This window comes from Mus caroli, chromosome 14 (genome assembly GCF_900094665.2).
Source record: "Mus caroli chromosome 14, CAROLI_EIJ_v1.1, whole genome shotgun sequence".
NCBI lineage: Eukaryota > Metazoa > Chordata > Mammalia > Rodentia > Muridae > Mus > Mus caroli.
The window spans coordinates 101228363-101248716 of record NC_034583.1 but is presented as its reverse complement, the minus strand read 5'-3'; the positions used below and the strand labels follow the sequence as shown (position 1 = coordinate 101248716).

At 34.7% G+C, this 20354-nt stretch overlaps 1 long non-coding RNA gene across 1 annotated transcript in view; it reads left to right on the top strand.

Moving 5' to 3' along the window:
- Positions 1–20354, top strand: part of LOC115029220 — a 90901-nt gene that overhangs the window by 18446 nt on the left and 52101 nt on the right. The gene's annotated exons all lie outside the window — the stretch shown is intronic.

Sequence of the window (20354 nt, the reverse complement as noted above, 5' to 3'; positions counted from 1 at the left end):
TTTCTCTCTCCCCAACCAGAGCAGTCTCAGGTCCCGCGTGATTGGACTNGAGCAGAAGCTGTGTTCCACTCACCAGCAGTCCCAAAATCCTGTGGCGGGTGTCGTGGGTAGCTGGCGGGTGTCAGGCAACCCTGCGCTCCAGCCGAGTGTCTGTTTCAATATGAAGCTAAAAATTATTTCGTCAAGGTCTGGAATGAATTGTACTGGAATTTTCATAAAAGTTGCATTGATTCTGTAGATTACTTTAAGAAGGAATGATATTTTTGCTTTATTAATCCTACCATCTGTGAGCACAGGAGATTCTTTCATCTTCTGATATTATCTTCAATTTCTTTCTTCAGGTTTTTAACATCTTTATCACACTAGTCTTTCACTAGCTTTTTCAGAGTTTCCTCAGGATATTGTGTGTGTGTCGAAGAGGATCCCAAAATAGATATTTGTGAGCCACCATGTGGTTGCTGAGAATTGAAATCAAGACCTCTGAAAGAGCAGACACTACTCTTAACTGAGCCATCTCTCCAAACCCTTTTTCAGGCATTGCTAAAGGGTTTTCTCATATTACTTTCTCAGCCAGTTTATAATTTGTATATAAGAGGGCTGCTGATTTTTGTGTATTAAGTGTATCCTGCTACTTTGCTAAAAGTGTTTTTCAGATATAAAAATTTCCTGGTGTAATATTTAGGGTCAATTATGTATTCAGTCAAATCATCTGTTCATTAAAATTCTTTGAATTATTTACTTCCTGTTTGTATTCCCTTCACTGCTTCCAACTGTATTATTCCTCTAGCTAAACCTTCAAGTATTATCTGTTGTAAATGGATCTGAAAATAGTTGGCAACTTTGTCATGTTTAAGTTTCTTTCCATGTAAGCTGATTTTGGCTATGGGCTTGAGGTATACTGCCTTTATCATATGAAGTTATGCCCTTTCTACGGTTAATCCATAAAGGACTGTTATCATGAAGCAGTGATAGATTTAATCAAAAGCCTTTTTCTGCCTATGATGAAAGGATTTTCTTCATTCTGTTTGTATAGTAGATGTTTTTATTAATTTATTTTTGTTTAATCATCTCTGAATCTCTGGAATTAAGATTACTTGAGAGTGGTGGGTGATCTGGAGTTATGTTCTTTGATATTGTTTGCAATATGTAGTGAGAATTGAAGTGGAAATTTCTGGTTTTATTGGAGACTCAGTTGTGTCATGTTTTTTTTCTGGAAGCTGTCCTATAGGAGGGTGTTTTGCTGAAGCAGACACACAGAGGGAGTGTTCTGCTGAAGCAGACAGAGATACATGGTGCTTTCCTAGATGCTGCTTGGTAAAAAGTCATGTGAGCTTTTATTAGACAGGACATGTGATGTTTGGCAAAAGATTAAATATAATTTAATGGAGAGTGAGCAATGCTCTTGTTTTGGATTGACTTGCAACTCTGCTAGTTTTCATTGAGTTTCACTGATGCTGACTTTGCTGATAATACTCTTTCATTGGTTTGACTTGCATTTTTTTCACTGATAAGTGGAGCCTTGTGGTTCTTGTGGATCAAGTCTCTGCTACTGATTCATGTTTGCCATTTGCCTAGTGGACTGGACTGCTGAAAACAAAGATTGGAAATACCCCAAAGAATTACTTCTAAACAGACCCCAACCATTTCATATTAACCTGTCCTTTCCCCTACTTCTGGTGGGTGGTGGGCTTGAAGGGGGGTTGAAAGATTAAAGAAACATAATCAATGTAGTTATTGTAATATCTAAACCTACAGAGAATTTCTCTATCTATGTTTCTAAGGAAATTTTTTCTACAGTTCTCTTTCGGTATTTAGGTCTTCCTGTGGTTTAGGTATCAGGGCAACTATGTCAGAGAAAGAATTGGAAATGTTCTTTCTGTTTCCATTTTGTTGAATAATTTCAAGAGTATTGGTGTAAACTCTTCTTCAAAAGTCTGTTAGAACCCTTAGCTAAACCATCTGGCTCTTGACTTCTTTCATTTTGAACTGTTTGATTATCCTTGTTCTAGGACTTATAAGTCAGTTTAAATAGCTTATCTGATCTTAGTTTAAACTTGGTGGGTGATACAAATCAAGAAACTTACTCATTTCTTTTAGAACTTCCAGTTTGGTGTTATATAAATTTTTAACAACATGTCTTTATGATTATCTAGATTTCTGCAGAGTATCTTGTTATTTCCCCTCTTTCATCTCAAATTTTATTATTTTGCAATTCATTCCTCTACTTTTAGTTAAAATTTCTAAGGTTTATCAATCCTATTGATTTTCTCAAAGAGCAACTCTTTGCTTCATTGAGTCTTTGTTCAAAGAGAAACTCTTTGCTTCATTGAGTCTTTGTATTGTTGCTCTTTCTATCTTACTTCTGCTCCTTGTTTGATTATTTTTTATCATCCCCTTTTGGGTATGAATTTCTCTTTTGGTTCTAAAGCTTCCAGCCATGCCATTAACTTGCTAACATAAGAACATAAGGTCTCTCTCTCTCTCTCTCTCTCTCTCTCTCTCTCTCTCTCTCTCTCTCTCTCTCTCTTATTTTAATGCTGTAATTTAGTGCTATAATCTTGCCTCTGATAATCCCCTTTGTTGTGTTTTGTCCATTTAGGTATGGTGTGTTTTCATTTTCATTAATTTCTAGAAAGCCTTGCATTTCATTCTTAATTACTATCTTGATCCATTTTTCATGGGTTGTATTGGGAGTTGTTTAGTTTGAGTATGTTTGTTAGCTTTCTGTTGTCTTCACTCTTGAAATCCAGCTCTATTCCTGGTGGTCAGATATAGAATACAGGGTGTTATTTCATTCTCTTTGCAAGTGTTGAGACTTAGTGTACAAATACATGACCACTTTTAGAGAACAATACATGAGGTACTGAGAAGGAAGTGTATTCTTTTGTATTGGAGTGAAATGTTCAGTAAAGACATGCTAGGTTTGTTTGGCTCATGACACTATTTAACTAGCAACAGTCTATTCATAGTTTCTGTTGGGACGGCCTGTCCATTGGCTGGAGTAGGGTGCTGAAGTCACCCACTATCACTGTGTGAGGGCCAATGTGCAATTTAGCTGCAGTAGTGTTTCTTTCATGAAGCTTGGTACCTTTGTTTTTGTGCACAGATGTTTAGAATTGCAATTTCCTCAGTGGATTTTTCTCTTGAGGAATATATAGTGTTCTTCCATATTTCTTCTGATTAATTTTGAATTGAAGTCTATTATGTCAGATATTGAAATTATTATGGCAGCTTATTCCTTTGCCCATTCAATTTGAATATCTGTTTTTCATCATTTTATCCTGATTTGATGTCTGGCCTTGATGTTAAAATATATTTCTTCGATGTAACAGAAGAATGAGTCCCATTTTCACACCGAGTCTTGGTTATTTTATAGATAAATTGAAACCATTGACTGTTGAAAACTATTAGTTAATAGTAGGAGTTGATTCCCATTATTTTGTTGTTGCAGTGTGTATTTTTTTATCTTGGGTGTGGTAAACTCCTTATGGTTGAATTTTTCTTTCTTTGTGTACTGTAGAGCTGCGATGTCTTTCTTTTTCCATCTATTGTGCTTTAACATTTTTCTGGGTTTAATAGTCTGGGCTGGCATCAGTGATCTTTTAAATCTCTGTAGAACTTCTGTCTAAGCTCTCCTTTCTTTGGCTCACCATTAAAATGGCACATTGTTGGAGTCTCCCACTATTATTGTGTGTGCTTCAATGTGTGTTTTGAGCTTTAGAAAAGCTTCTTTTGTGAATGTGGTTGCCCTTGCATAGGTGTTCAGAATTGAGAGTTGGTGGATTTTTCCTTTGATGAATATGAAGTGTCCTTAGCCATCTGGCTTGATAACTTTTGGTTGAAAGTCTATTTTATTGGATATTAGGATGGCAACTCCAGCTTGTTTCTTGGGACCATTTTCTTGGAAGACTTTTCCCAGTGTTTTACTCTGAGGTAGTGTTTGCCTTTGTTGTGGTCTGTTTCTTGTTGCAACACAATGTTGAATCCTGTTTGTGTATCGAGTCTGTTAGCTTATGTCTTTCTATTGGATGCTATGTTGTGCTTACATACAGGAACCTAGCATGGCTTCCCTCCCAGAGGCCCAATAAGTAGCTGAACAAGTCAGGCACAGATATATATACCCAACCTATGGACCAGGAACCCCTGTGGTTGAATTGGGAGCAGGCTTGAAGAAGCTGAGGAGGAGGGCCACCAGCAGTTTCAACTAAACTGGACCCCTGAGATATTTCAGACATTGAGCCACCAACCAGGAAGCACACACTAGCTGATATGAGGTCCCTTTGACACATAGACAGCAGCAGTCTGCCTGTCTAGTCTCAGTGAAAGAAGAAGCCCCAGGGAGTTGGGAGGGCTGGTGGAGCTGCAAGGGGGTACACCCTCTTGGATATGGGGGAGGAGGAATGGGATGAGAAACTATCAGAGGGCAGACAGGGAGGAGGATAATGACTGAACTGTAAAAAAAATGATTAAGGATAATGATATGTTTATATGTTACTTGGTTGTCCCACCCCCTTTTTTTAAGCTTTTAACATTCCTTTTTTGTCCTGAACATTTAGTGATTTTGGGGTTTTGAGTTTTTGTTTGTTTGGTTTTTTTGTTTTTGTTTTTGTTTTATTTTTTTGAGATTATGTGTCATGGGAAATTTATTTTCTTGTCCTGTCTATTTGGTTATATGCTTCTTGTACCTTGATAATCCTTCTGTAAGTTTGAATTTTTCTTCTGTTATTTTGTTGAAATTATTTTCTGTGTCTTTGACCTGAATTTCTTCTTCCTCTATTCATATTATTTGGAAATTTTTTGTTATCATTGTTTCCAAGGTTTCCTGGGTGTTTTGTGCCAGGAATCTTTTGTTATTAAATTTAATATTCTTTTGGGCTAATTTAATCGTTTATTTTACCTTGCCTTTATTGTGCCAGGTTCTCTTTTCAATCTTTGTTATTCTGATGAAGAGGCTTGGCTCTAAGTTTCTTTCAAATTCCTAAGGTTTTCATTTTATGCAAGTTTAGGTTTTATTTATTGATGATATCTCCAAGTTAATGCCTTAAACTCTTTTCTTCATTTCCTTCCAGTGCTTGTGTGTTTATAGATTCTATTTATGGATTTTATTCATATCTTCTTTAAGGGTCTTGAACATATTCATTATGGCTATTTTGAAGCCCTTGTCATGTGTTTCAGCTATATTGCCTGTATCAGAGTCTACTGCCGAGTTGCTGGGCTCTAAAAGAGACAAGTTGTCCTAGATGTTATTCCCAGTATTGTTCGAATGGTGGCTGGGCATCTTTGTTTCAGGTGATTGGATATCTAGGTGTAACTACCTGGTCCTGTCGTGTGTGTGTGTGTGTGTGTGTGTGTGTGTCCTTGTGTCTTTTTTTTTCACTGCTTGGTTCCTGTTCTTTTCTCTGAATCTTCAGAACTTGAAGTGACTGTACCGTACCAGGCAGTGAGTGATTCTGTGTTACTGAAAATGTGGCAATTGGGATCTCAGGCAGATCTTGTTTCTAGGCATTGGGAGCTGATATGAAGTAATTCAGATGGGCTAGAATGGTGGGTATGTGAGAGTAACCAAAGGAGGGAGGAAGGCTTGCTTTTCCATGAAGATCTCTGAAGTCACTAGGGAATAGAGGAAGAAAGGAAAGACAGCCCCTGCAGGTAGTCTGCTACTAGGGTGAAGACTCTGGAAGTGGACTTGCAGGATGGAATGGACAGTGAAGATTACCTACTTGGTTCCCTGGCTAGCACGGCCAGCTGGTATCTTGAGAGACTGTGCTCCAAAGATGATTATCTTCAAGATAGTTACCTGATTCTATTCCCTGGAATTTATATGGTAACATGGTAGAAATAAAGAACCACATTTTACTCTTTTTTTCCTGACCTCTGTTTAAGTGCTGAAATACCACACACACACACACACACACACACACACATTGATGTAAAACATTATTGAAATATCTATATTATGACATTTTTGCTGTGTTTGAGTTTAAGTAGTCATTGATGTCCATTTGTATTTAATAAGTAGAAATCAGAGAATCATTACATATATACTCCATAATATCAATAATGATATCAAAAGAAGAATAATGCCTACTCTTCTATATATAGCATATGAAAATCTGGAACATAGTTCAAATCCATTACATGAATATTTTAGAACATGATTTCATGAGCTCAGAAATTTTTCTTATAGCCCTGAAAGGCCCAGGACTTACTTCTCTGTATTTATGTCAGTATTTCTTCTTGATAAGTATACTGAGCATTGATAAATTGGGCATATTGTCAATTTTCATGTAATGAAAACTATGCACAATAAAATTGTTATTGACTCTCCTTTCTGCCTTTTATCTCTTTGTACATACATACATGCTAAAACATCATGCAAAGAGTACATGTACACATCCACCTTGAGAATCTATGACCTTCTGACCTCCTTCTAATGCAAATGGATATTGCTGCTGCAGCACTAGAGGCTGCATCTTGGGGGATTTTCCAGAAACTCCCAGTCAAAGAGCAATGAGTGCATTCTCAGAGCAGCCTTCCCAACTCTCAGAAGTTAAATGCCCTCAAGACATATGGTGTTGCTCTAGTGTTTCCTGCACATACCTAAGATTCAGAGAAACTAAAATCGGATAACCATTTCTTCTATGGGAAATACATTGCAGAAAAAATATTTAGTCTTGACCTGACCAGTAATAAATAATTAAGCATTCACAGCTTGTGAAACATCATTGCCTAAGAACATCACTTCTGCTGTGGTTTTGTAGCTAATTTCCACTGCCAAAGAAAGAACTTTGTGTTGCAATAAACTGTCAATAACTTTCTCTAGGCAAACACCTGCAGATACCTGCTGACAGTGGTTGGATAAGTTTTAGGATCATAGAAATTACAACATAAACTAGATTCTGCAAAGAAGTATTAGATATGAAGGTGAGAGAGTCAAAATCCGAGGAATCGCTCCCATGTGCAAGTATTTTGTGTTTCTATTACACTTGACATAAAGAGCAGAATAAATTATCTTCTGAAAGGTGTTATATAGCTTAGGAAAGTCATATAAAAAGAAGTTACATTTGCAAGTAAGATTTTTGGTTTGCAATAATGCAATGCAATTTATTTTCAGATTTTTCAGGTGAAATGATTAATTTCCTGAAAATGTTTACTCGTATATTCTATGTTTCCATAGAGATCAAAAGATTAGAGTCATAACAGACTTTTAATTATGTTTTGTAAAATAGCTTTGCATGCTGTTTTTATATCTGAATATCTTAAATGAGAATTTCAAACTTCTTTTTCTGTAAAAGCTTAGCCCAGTTTACTCCAAACTGGAGTAAGTAGATTAAACCATAATCTATTCAGGTTTGGTTGTTTGGTTGGTTGGTTTAAGCAGAGGAATGCATTTGAAATGGATAGATTTTTATTTGCCGATTCACTGTGAAGATCAATATGGTCTGGATGAAGAAATCTAGTTTGGTATATTTAGCGAATTACTAAGTTTTATTTTAAACAATTTATTTATAGCTACATTCAAATGTAACAACATTTAGAACATTCTCTATGTTAATTTTAGAATTTGTTATCATGAGAAGTGATAACAAAAAATACAGTCAGTTTAAATGAATTTCATAAGTGTTAGGTCTAATGAAAAAGAAAGAGTATTACATATTTGTTTCTTTATAAGATTTATTGGTTTACTCTTATGTGTATGAGTGCCTTATTTGCATGCATATCTGTGCACATTGTGTGTGAAATGACTGAGGAGGCCAGAGAAGGCTTTCAGGTTTTTTGGAAGTAAAGTTATGGATGATTATTGGCTACTAGTTCGGACTTGAAAATAACTGGATCTGTTGGAAGAGTAGACAGTGCTCTTCCTAGGTGTGCCTCTCCAGCTTTTACACACACGTATAAAGAAACAGGCAGCACGATTGCAACGTAAAGCTCAGTCTCCCACTGTTGGAAAATTATATGGATCCCCCAATTCTCTTACTCTTATATCAGTATATGGTGATCTGAAACATGCTTACGTGAAGCTAATAACTTCTTCTGAAAACCCCTGTATAGAAACCACACATTACATTTCACAGGATCTATGGTCTGTTTCTTTCTTTCTTTTTTTGTTCAACATTTCACATAATTTTCATATGATTATCAGGTACTGAATATATTATGTTTGTAATGTACGTGGATAACTGTAGAATTCCTTTCCATAGGGTGAGCAATAAATTCATAGGAAAATTATAAAGCTAGAGTCATAAACACGTGTTCTCACTGGTACAAACAAGTCTAGCCAAGCTTAGTTTACTGTAGACAAAGTTTCTCTGTGATAAGTGTGTCCTACAATTTCTATAATTTAGACAATAACTTTTGCATGTTAGTTTTCTTTCTACGATTTGATTAATCTGTATTTGTCTAATGCCAATTAATACATTATAATAGGTCTATATTTTAGATTATGTTATCAAACTTCATATTTTATGCTTATTGTTTTGATGAACTTAGTTAGTTAGTAATTATAGTGTGTATACTATATTATGATTTCTGTCTTTCTCTGCTTATTTGCCATGACTATCTACCACCCTACATCTCAACCAGTCACTTTTCTGATTCATGATATGTTAACCATTTAGTTAACCCAAGGCCATCTGTTTGACTATAGAATCAATACTGGATCCTGGTGTAGTTATCAGTTGGTATACAACAAAAACCAATGATTCTCTCTGTTTCTAAATCTATCAGTAGACCAGAGATCAGCAATGAGAAGTAGAATTATGACTCCTATGCCACCCGGCATTCATAACTGACTGTTGTACAAATGCAAATCCATTATAGCATCTTCAGCTGCTGTGAGTTCCTGATTCCAATGCTTGTTCATTGTCTTCGAGAAAACTTTCAAAGACCAGTTGCCTAGCTTCCTGGCTTCCCAGCTTCCTGCTCCCACTTTCTTACTGAATATTCTTTCACAATAAGTAGGAGACAACTGAGAAGCAGGCATTCCTCCAAATGTCTTCAGGAAAATAGATAAAAGGACCAAACAGAAATCTAATGTAATATATAATGCTTTATTTTATTAAATTATTTTTATGGATATTTGTTTTACACTAAGCAAAATTTAATGTAGTGACTTAATGTATTTAATATAATGATTCAGTGGGGAAGTTTTTATGAACATTCCATGAGTTTCCAATGCTATTTTTCATATTGTATTAAATATTTAAAATTTTGTTTAATTTAGCTAAATTCGTGCTTCTGTTTCCTAACACAATTTACATTACTTGTTTAGAGTTAATTTTGAGATAATCCACACAAACTGTTTAAAACCATCTCTAGAATGTTACAATAACTGAATAAGTGTTAGTGGTTACTATAAATAGTTTATTGTAATATTGGTAATTGTTACAGGCATTCCTGTAGTTTGTATCTGTGTGACAAAGAAAGCATTGAAGAATGCAACATAAGATCTGCAAGATTTTTCCCCCCAGAATAGACATTGTTTAAAGAAAGGCAATTGTTGATCTTAATTAAATGTGGATTTGTAACACCCAAGAATCCACCCAAAGCTTAAGTGAATGTTGGCTTCCAGATTTAAATAATTCTTTTTGTTTACTGGAATTTAAAATTGACAGTGTTTGAAAGACAGCACTTCAGATGATATCCACTACAGATCCACACATGAAGAAATTTATTAAAACTACCTGTAGCACATGGAAAATTCCACTGTGCTATTCTGTTGATAATGTCAAAAATCATGAAATTGTTTGAGTTATTAAGTGAAGTTTCAGCATAAAACATATTTTGATGTGCTAAAGAGAAATTGTAAAGAAGTTATTAAACTGTCTGTGGGATAAGTATGTGGTTTGACTATATTAATGTGTCTGTAACATCAAAGTCAATATTTAGATAAGAAAATGATGGATACATTTATAGAAAATGAACAGTCACTTTAAGCTTTTAAGAATTCAAAGTTAGAACTTATTAGCGTATCGCAGTTGTAAAGCAGTATAAATGTATGTCTCAATTCTGAATGTTGCTGAAGTGTATTTTTATTAATATCAGTGTGTATGCATATACTGACATTATGTGAATTAAAAAATTCTACTTAAAGGGAAATAAATATAGTTAGGATCCTTTGTTTCTGCATTTTATATAGTTTATGTAGTACAGGAATTTATATTTTAAGCATATAAAAGTTTTAAGTTTTTAAAATACTAATGAATTTTTTCAGTGACAATTGGGCACATGTATACGATTCGTTCTGACTACTGCAGAGTTCTTTCCAATGCTCTTCCATCACATTTCTCCTCCTTGCCTTATGAATTTTATCTTTCCATTATTTCATCATGAGGATTCCACTTTTAGTTCTATCAAACATTTTGGACTTATGACAGTAGCTCCAAAGTTATTTTCAGTTACATATATAAAATACATAAAAAATTAGGTCATAATCAATTAAAAAATACCTTTCTTAAAGTGAAAATTCGAAAGGAAGAATATAACTTCAATGCTAAAATATAAAAACATGTTTTCTTGGAAGAAAATATTTTAAGCCTTGATATTTTGCTTAATTATATAGTTCGATTTTATAGGAATTTGCTGTTGGGCACTTTGTATGCAAAAGAGTGCTATGTGAGAACTTTTTTTCAAGGTTGCAGATATTTTTGGCTTAGATTTTATAAACACAGGCAGAAAATAGATATTAAAAAAATCTCTTTAGCATGTGTGCCAATCCAGTGTTCAAAGATCAGAGAACAAAACAATATATTTACTACAGGTTCTGTTCTGAAAACAACAAAGTTTGAAAACAAAGTTTTAAAGTGTGCATGAATATCAGCTCTGTGTGTGATTTTCCTGGCCTTGACTCCCTTCAGTATAGCAACTGCTCAACACTTCATCTCCATATTTGGTCCTGTGAGTATTTTATTCTCCTTCTAAGAGGGACTGAAGCGCCAACACTTTGGTCTTCCTTCTTATTGAGCTTCATGAGGTCTGTGAATTGTATCCTGGTTATTTGGAGCTTTTGGGCTAATATCCACTTATTAGTGAGTAACTACCATGTTTGTTCTTTTGTGATTCGGCTACCTCACTCTGGATGATATTTTCTAATTCTATCCATTTGCCTAAAAATTTCATGAAGGCATTTTTTTAAATACCTGAGTAGTGTAAATGTACCACATTTTCTGTATGCATTCCTCTGTTGAAAGACATCTGGGTTCTTTCCAGCTCCTGGCTATTATAATAAGCCCGCTATGAATGTAGTGGAGCATAATTTGTGTTTCTTATGTGTGAATGTGTTTGTATTGTTTTCTTGTGCTTTGTTCTTCTTTTGTTCTCTATGTACTTGTATACACTCTTCAAATATATACATTCTCTCACTTAGAAGAGTCTATATTGTGGATATTTTTCTTTTCTGCTGATACCATTTTATTGTTCTGCTGTTAATTTTATCTCTATTTTTGTATAGATCACCTTTAATCAGACTTCATTCTCTTGTATGGACATTGTACTGACATTCACTTATATGGAGATTTACTGCAGAATGGTCTCTAGCTTTATATTTCCTTCTTCTTGTGATTGATTATGCTTAAGATAGAACTTTGGCCCTTATATTTATGTCTTGGCTAGCTTTATGTCAACCTGACCCAAGGTGGATCAAGCTAAAAAGAGAGAAATCTCAATTGAAAATAAAAATGCCTTCATAAGGTCTGGCTGCAAGTTGTTCTCTTTATCTTAATTGATGTGGAAGGGCCCAGTCCATTTCGGATTCTTCCATCTCAAGGCTGGTATTCCTGCTCCTGGTCTCTCAATGAGAAAGCAGTGTGAATAAGCCAGGTGGAATGGGTCAGTTAGAATCTCTCTTCCATGGTCTCTGCATCAGCTCCAACCTCCATGGTTTCTGACCTGCTTGAGCTCCGGTCCTGATTTCTTCCAATGATGAATGGAAATAGCCAAATAAGCTCTTTCCCCTCGGTTTGTTTTGGTATTAGTGTTTCATCATAACAAGGGTATCCCTGACTAAGTCAACATGTGAATGGAGAGCTCTGTCACTAAGCTATGTCCCCAGGCCCAATAGCCTTTGAAGGATTAGCAAGTACAGTCTCTTTAGCTTATACAAAGAAAAGTTACATACCACTCAAAATAAGAACACTTCATTAATGCACATACATCCACTTCTTTTTAACAATGTCATGGTCATTTTATTTCCTAACAGCATTATGTACTATAGAAATAATATAAAATAAATATAATTTTTATAAGTATGTGTAATCTATAAAACCAATGATATGCACACATTCCTTTTTTATCATCCTTTTTCTTTATTTGATAAAGATAAAATATATGCAATGTATTCTAACATTAAGTTTATTTATTCTTTTACTTACTCACACATTTGATTTGAAGCAGGGATTCAGGTACCCCAGGATGAAAGTTACACATAGAAGGACTCGGCCTATTGATTTGATTAACCCTGCTACTACCTCTTGGGTTTAGGGATTACAACCTCAGCCACACAGCATACCTTCATTTGGATATGTTGGTCTCTAGAGCTAAGAAAGGGTTCTTGTCCTTGTCATAGCTTATCACTACAGTCCAAGGAGTCTAACAAAGGAATACAGGTGATGCTTTTCCCAGGTGACTTCTCCCGGAAACAGGCCAGTGGTGCTAATTTGTTTCTTTTCTGTGAAGCACTTTGTTTCACTATAATTTAAATGTAATTTAAACCCAGTAGGTCAGCATTTAACGAATACAGACCTGTTTGTTTGTTTTTTTTATAGTTTGTGAAAATTTTTATGTATTTTTTATTTTCTGTTTTTAGTGACTCACTTTATATCCCACTCACCCCCATCTCCTGGTCACCCCATCCCATAATCCTTTCCCTCCGCCCTCCTTCCCTTCCTCTCTGAGAGGGTTTAGTCCCTTCTAGGAATCCCTCTTCATGGCACATCAAGTCTCTTTGGGGATAGGCACATATTTTCCCACTGAGGCCATATTAGCACAAAATTTATGGGGCAGGGAGGAGGTATGGGATGTGGACCAGCTGGAGGATAGGGAGAGAGAGGAATAAAATCTGGAGTGTAAAAAAATATAAATAAATAAATAAATAAATAAATAAATAAATAAATAAATAAAAGATTAAATAAAAAGGATTGAAAGAAGAGGCAAGAGTTTCCCCATCTCGGCCTTTTTTCCCCTGTTGATTGTATAATTTCCCTCTCCCCACTTCTTATCCCCCTTATCTTTGATGTCAGTTGAATTACCCTGTCAGGTTCCCATTTCCAGAGTTTTTCACTTTATATTCAAGGGGAAAGAATTGTATAAGGGGCTTGTGAGCCTGCAAGGGAGCAGGTGAGAACGTTTCTAGGGATGCTCCTGGAAGGGGTGTTTGCAGCTTTTCTGTACTCCTGAGCTGCATTTCTGCTTGGGATTTTTAAGGACAAAGCCAGCATGGGTCCAACTACTGTGGGTTCCTTACAGCATTGGTGCTGTGTATGAGGATAATCTATTAAACAAAGAGATATTTTGTTTAACTGCATACTCGTGGGCCTGGAGAGACAGCTCAGCAGATAAAAATCACTGGTCACTCTTGCAGAGGACTCAGGTTTGGCTCCTAGCCCCAATATGTCTGCCCACAGCTATCCTATAACTACAGTTCCATGGGATCCAGTACTCTGTTATGTTCTCCGTGGGCATAGCACACATGTGTTGTCCAGGCAAAATGCTCATATGTAGACAGTAAAAATAAATCTTTAAAAAATATACATAATAGGGCCAGCAAGACAGATCAATGATAAAAATGACAGCTCAATTACCACTGTACTGCCCAATATGAGTCACAATCTATGATTCTAACACTTTTTTAATTGAGAAATTTGGCTATCACATCTAGTTTTGAATTTAATTTTATATACAGGGGCATTTAAGGGCACTTAAAAACCTTAAAATTAAAATTGTTGTTGTTGTTGTTGTTGTTGTGTTTATGCCAGAGGATAGAGTGGGGGGAGGGGGAGCAGCTCTCATGGGAAAGTCACAATTATAAAAAAAAGAGAGTTTTAGCAGGCATTTTAAAAGCACTCCCTGCTGTATTTTGTAGTGAAGCAGAATATGTTATTTAAGTTTCACTAAAATGCCATAAATAATTTACATGGCATTGATCATGTCTTACAATTTACTGATAGGTTGCTGAAGAGTATGGAAGTACTCGTGTGTATGTGAACTCCTGAGGAAAAAGCTCTCAGCATTCAGAGCTACACAGCAAAAAGCTCTCAATTCTGAGTTCTGTCGCACTGTTATTCTTCTCTCTTATCTCCTGCAGTTGTATCCGGATCTCTAGCATCTCCGTTTCTATCACCTTCATCTCAATTATCGGTATCCAACATCTCCATGTCCATCTTGTTCTCTTCTGGTACTTTTCAGTCTTGGGTCCTACGAGAGTAGAAACCTGTCAGGCTGATTAGAAGACACAATTTCTTAAAATAAAATAAATGAATAAATAAATAAATAATTTATTTATTGGCTTTTGACTTTTTGACCAGGAACTTGCTCTGTGCTCTAGGCTGGCCTCAAACCAACATCCACCTGCCTCCACTTCTTCTGTGCTAGAACTAAAGTCATGGAGCACCACACACAGATACAATGAAATTTAAGACACAAAAAAATATACATGTCTGTAAATTAAAATCAACTTCGTAATTAACACTGGAACCTCTGAAGTTTGAGTTCCCTGTTTTCTGAAAAGACTTTCTCTTATACGTCAATGAATTTTATATTGGCTTTTCATTTGCTCAGGAGAAACTTTGCATAGTTCTGTGATGAAAAAATACACAAATACTTCATGCTTTGTTCTTTTGACTTACTGTGATATAAGAATTGTGCACTTTAAAATTACATAAGAATCATATCACCAGAATAAAAGTCCAGTTTAAATCTGGTTAAAGCAGGCTGTGGAAAGTTTAGTTAATATTTTTGAATGTAAACTTAATGTACTTATGAACAAATAGTATAAATTAATTACTTATTGAAAATACAATTTCAAACTTAGAAAAGTTGAAGAATTTTTCTGTTGATGGTGCCAAGATTCAAACTTATCTTCTATGTATTCTAGTCACCAAAGTTTCTCCATTGTTCAATATTTATTATTCACACTTTGTGTTCTTCTTTCTAATTAGAGTGTAACAATCGGCCATACACTAAAAATTATCATAAAAACAAGTCAGGATAGACAACACATCGTTTTTAGAATTAATGTTTTGGCAAATATTGGGATATTGTTTCTGATAATTATTGTAACAGCCCCAGTAATTGCACAGTTTTAAATGAATAAATTCTTACCAGCAGCTTATTCAATTATGTGAGGATTATTTCAAAAATCCCTGAAAACAGACATGGTTAGCATTATAGACATAGCAAGTTATATTTAAGGATGTGTGTGTGTGTGTGTGTGTGTGTGCATGTGTGTATAGATAGGTATGCATATAATAAACAATTGATAAAAAGAGATCTTGATTGTGAAAGAGAGCAAAGCAGGTAACTGATAATATTTTGAAGTAGAAAAAGGAGGATATAAATAATGTTATAATCACAAACACAAAATTAAGGAATAGTTTTGAGCCTAAAGTCAGCTGTTAGAAAGCAATAGGAATCTTTTCTTTTAAAATTAAAATATATTGGTTATTTGAAAACGACTCCAAGTGACTTCATTTGTTAAACTTTTTCCTATGAGTTTCTTGGTGTTAATTCAGATTTTTCTGGAATTAAAAATTGTGTGAAATTGCATATTTGTACTGTTATAAGAATCAACCATTTTAGTTTTCTCTATGGTTTTCATTCAAAAATTTTAACTTAAGGTGTATGACAACAACAGAAAATTCTTAAGGTTAATCTTGTGGTCTTGAATGAACACCAGTCTTTTGAAAACTTTCAACTGTATGGGAAGGTGACTAATAGGAAAAGGTGAAGAAGTTTGGTTTCATGATGATTTATGTAAAATTTGAACAACACATTCCTTATGATAAATAGTAACAATCCATGAGATTCTTGCTATATTAGTACATCATTTGGAAATTAACTTTCATTAATTAAGAAGATATTTTACAACAGGATAAATGACAGGGATCAGTGCTTATTATGTTACACCCGGATGGGGTCCCATCAGTTTCTCTGGCTTCACTCTAAGAAACAATATTGAAGTGAAACCTGCATGGAAATCCATTAAATAATGCAATCACAGAAATAACATTTTAGGCATAGTTTCTTTGCATAAATTTCTTTAATATTATAATTATGATATTCTCATCCTAATTTTGATTTATATTACTCTTTATAAGATTTTAAATTTTATTTTATTTCTTTATTTATTTTTATTAGATATTTTCTTTATTTACATTTCATATGTTATCCCCTTTCCTAGTTTCCCCTCCTAAAGCCCCCTATCCCTTCTCCCCTGCTCCTGGCATAGTTTTAATAAGAGTTTTGTTTTAGGTTTATTTCTAGTTTTTTTTTCTTATTCCCATAATAAATGCTGTAAAAGCTCTACTAGAATTTAAGTAATGTAAAGGAAAAAAGTTTGAATTTCTGCTCATTTAATACAGCTAGACCCCAAGCATCCTTGGATTAAAATTTAAAGAATGAGAGTACAAATAATATTTTTTCTCATAATTATTTAACCCAATCTTATAATTGATATCATGAAGTAGAAGTTTTATAGCTATATTCTGAAGGCATAAAACACCATTTTCATTCGTCAATAGATGATGAAATTAAAAGTAAACATCCTAAAAATAAAAATGTCCCTGATGATTAAGGATGCTGAGCATTTTTTCAGGTGCTTCTCAGCCATTCGGTATTCCTCAGGTGAGAATTCTTTGTTTAGCTCTGAGCCCCATTTTTAATGGGGTTATTTGATTTTCTGGAGTCCGCCTTCTTGAGTTCTTTATATATNTTGGNTATTAGTCCCCTATCTGATTTAGNATNGGTAAAGATCCTTTCCCAATCTGTTGGTGGCCTTTTTGTCTTATTGACAGTGTCTTTTGCCTTACAGAAACTTTGCAATTTTATGAGTTCCCATTTGTTGATTCTCTAAGCAGGATATGTAAAGTGCATGATGGATATTTAATCTCTGTAATCTGAAAATTGTTCAAAAGCTCATTATTGATTGCTGAGAGAGGTAGATTTAGCCTCAAAGAGATGATTTTCCTAATTATTTATCTGTAAAAAAAATGGTTAGCCCTGAAATCATAATCACTCAACCAACAAAAATGGAGTCAGAAGGTGATATGTATATATTTATATGCTTCTATGTGTAATAGTAATTAAAGAAAAAGATGTCATCAATTTGAGAGATAGTGGGAGAAAAGGCTCAGAAGGGGCAAATAAGACATGAGGCAGGTTGAAAGGAGGATAACAGGGAAGGGATGCAATCATATTTTAATGAAAATATTAAATTAATGATGTAGAAGCCAGTGCCAATAAGTTTAACCTGATCCTAAGGCTCAGGGAACATTGTAGATGAGAGGGAATAAAGATGGCAGCCAGAGGATCAAGGGCTTTGCTATACAACTGTGTCTCCTGGTCACATCAGAAGGTATATCCAGTAATTCTCACTAATGTGACTATCCAACATGCCAAGCTATGTGCCAAAAGCCAGAAGGCCTCAGGCCTACACAAAGTAATACAGACAACCGACTAAACTTGGCAATGAGAGATGTTCAAAAACCATACCAACTAGCTTTCTGGTGCCAAATTGTCAGCCTAGAAATTATACATTCAAGTAAGTTTTTATAGAATTAGCAGGATAAATGTCAGAGTATATATGTGTATACAATTACCTATACTCAGGCAATAGTAATTGATAAAGAAGAGCGTCCTTGAATTTGAATGACAGCAATAATAATTATATAGGAGGATTTGGAGGAAATAGAAAAGGAAGAGAGGAATATTGTGGTTAAATTAAAATACAAAACATAAAGAACAAGAAGTGAAAAGAAATATAAATTGTGACTTCTGCTTATACCAGGATATGTCCCAAAGAATTTGATGTTCTAAATTATTAGGTTAAGTGTGCATAATCCTGTCTTATCATTTATTGGACTAGAATAATTTCGAATTACATCCTAAGCATATACAAGTGTGTGTTTGTGTGTGTGTGTGTGTGTGTGTGTGTGTGTGTGATATTTAACTTTTACAAATCAAACATAATTTAGAGTCAATAGTTCCTCACATATAATATGGCATTTTCTAGGCTTAATTTTCTTTTAGCTTTATTATAGTAAATTCCAACATTTGTAACTTGTTATCTGTATAGCTAACATCTGAGATAATTGATATTACCCATCACAGGCACACCCCCACATTAACTATCAGTGCACCTATATGTCAGTGGATATAATAACACACTATAAATCATAGGATTTTTAAATATATTTTTAATGTTTTCCTGTTACTGAATAGATTTTTTTTTTTACATAATAGAGCCTTAGTCCAGTTTTCTCTCCCTCTGTCCTTCTCTGTTCCTTCCCACCTCCCCTCCTATCCAGAATCACTCCCTTTCTGTCTCTCCTTAGTAAACAGGCTTCTAAGGAATAATAATAAAATAAATATCATATGATAACACAAGCACTATGTCATAAGAATTGGACAAAAGAAGGAGGAGAAAAGAAGCCCAAGAGAAGGCACAGGATTCAGACATAGTGATTCACATACTCAAGAATCCCATAAGAAATGCTGAACCAGAACCCCTTATATATACACAGAGAATCTCATGTAGACCCATGAAGGCCCTGTGCATAATGCCTCAGTCTCTGAGTTCATAGGACCTTTGTTAGCTCATGTTGATTTAGATGATATAGAGGGTTTTGTTTCCTTGGTGTCCTCCATTGCCTCTGGCTATTCCAGTCTTAGTCTTTCTGCCACCTCTTCAGACTGGTGCACTGAGCCCAGAAGGATGGGATTTGAAGGAGATATCCTATTTAAGGATACATGCTAAAGTGCAATCTTATACCAGAAGTTAATGTAGCTCTCATCTTTCTTCAAAGAAGTCTTTCTTTATGGCAAATGGAGACCACTATAGAAAACCAAAACTGGACACTACACAGACATCAAGTGTCATGGAGAAAATGAGTCCCAACAGATTACTTTTAACACAACTGATGCACCCAAAGCCTAAGGAATGTCTTGGAACAGGGGCAGAAATACAGTAAAAGCCAAAGTGCCAAGGAGTTTGTTAGGACATTATGTCTCCAATAAATGGAAAGCCCGAACGATGACATCAATCAACATGCAAAGGAGGAAAAGGGGAATCCAACAGAGTTGAAATCTCACACTTAAACAATTATTGACACCCAATAATGCTAAAATGAGGAGAAGTTTCTCTTCCAGGTACAAGTCCCTATTTTCTTATCAGATATAAAGTAGTCTGTCATAAAATCATAAGTATGTAAACAACCCAAACAGATTCAGCAGGCTCTCTCTCTCTCTCTCTCTCTCTCTCTCTCTCTCTCTCTCTCTCTCTCTCTCTGTGTGTGTGTGTGTGTGTGTGTGTGTGTGTGTGTGTGTGTAAAACTAATAAAGAAGACATGGGAATACTTGGAGTGAGAAAATAGAAGTTTATGTAATTGGATTTTATTTAAAATATATGGTTATGGTAAAAATTGCATGTGATCATCTCTATCAACACATACTTTCTTTAAATGATATATACATGTTTTTTTTTTACATTTTTAAGTAAAAAATACCAACACTCAAAGTTTTATGCCCTTTTTAACCTTCAAACTTTTGCAACTATTTTTTGATCTTCTAAACATTCAATTGGCAGTTTACTTTGAACTCAATATAACGAACGCATTATTTTATTGACATGTAGTTCAGCCTAGTCTCTGAGATAAAGATTCATTTAAGTGTTATTTTTGTTTTCAAAACTCAATAGTAATTTCTTAATATCACCCATTAAATAAAGTTCTAACATTGCCAATTATATTGCAATCATTGCTGGGTCTAAACAATATCAGTATATCTCAATCCACTTATAAACTTTGTGCTTTTTAAAAATATCCTTTATTGTGATTCTTGTCATCTCTCTCTCTCTCTCTCTCTCTCTCTCTCTCTCTCTCTCTCTCTCTCTCTCATGCTCCTTATTTTTGTCTTTCTAATCTAATTTGATTAGATTAGAATGGTTTATCAAATTCTAATCTAATTTGATAAACCAAGTAACTGGGGATGTCCTGCAAATACTGTCATTTAGGAAAGCCAATGAGTGAGATAATACATAACAAAACATTACTCCAGTACATGTACATTTATAAAAATAATAACAAAAAAGAACCTGAGAAAAAGAGAATCTGATTCCCGTGATGTTTCTGAATAACTCTGGCTAA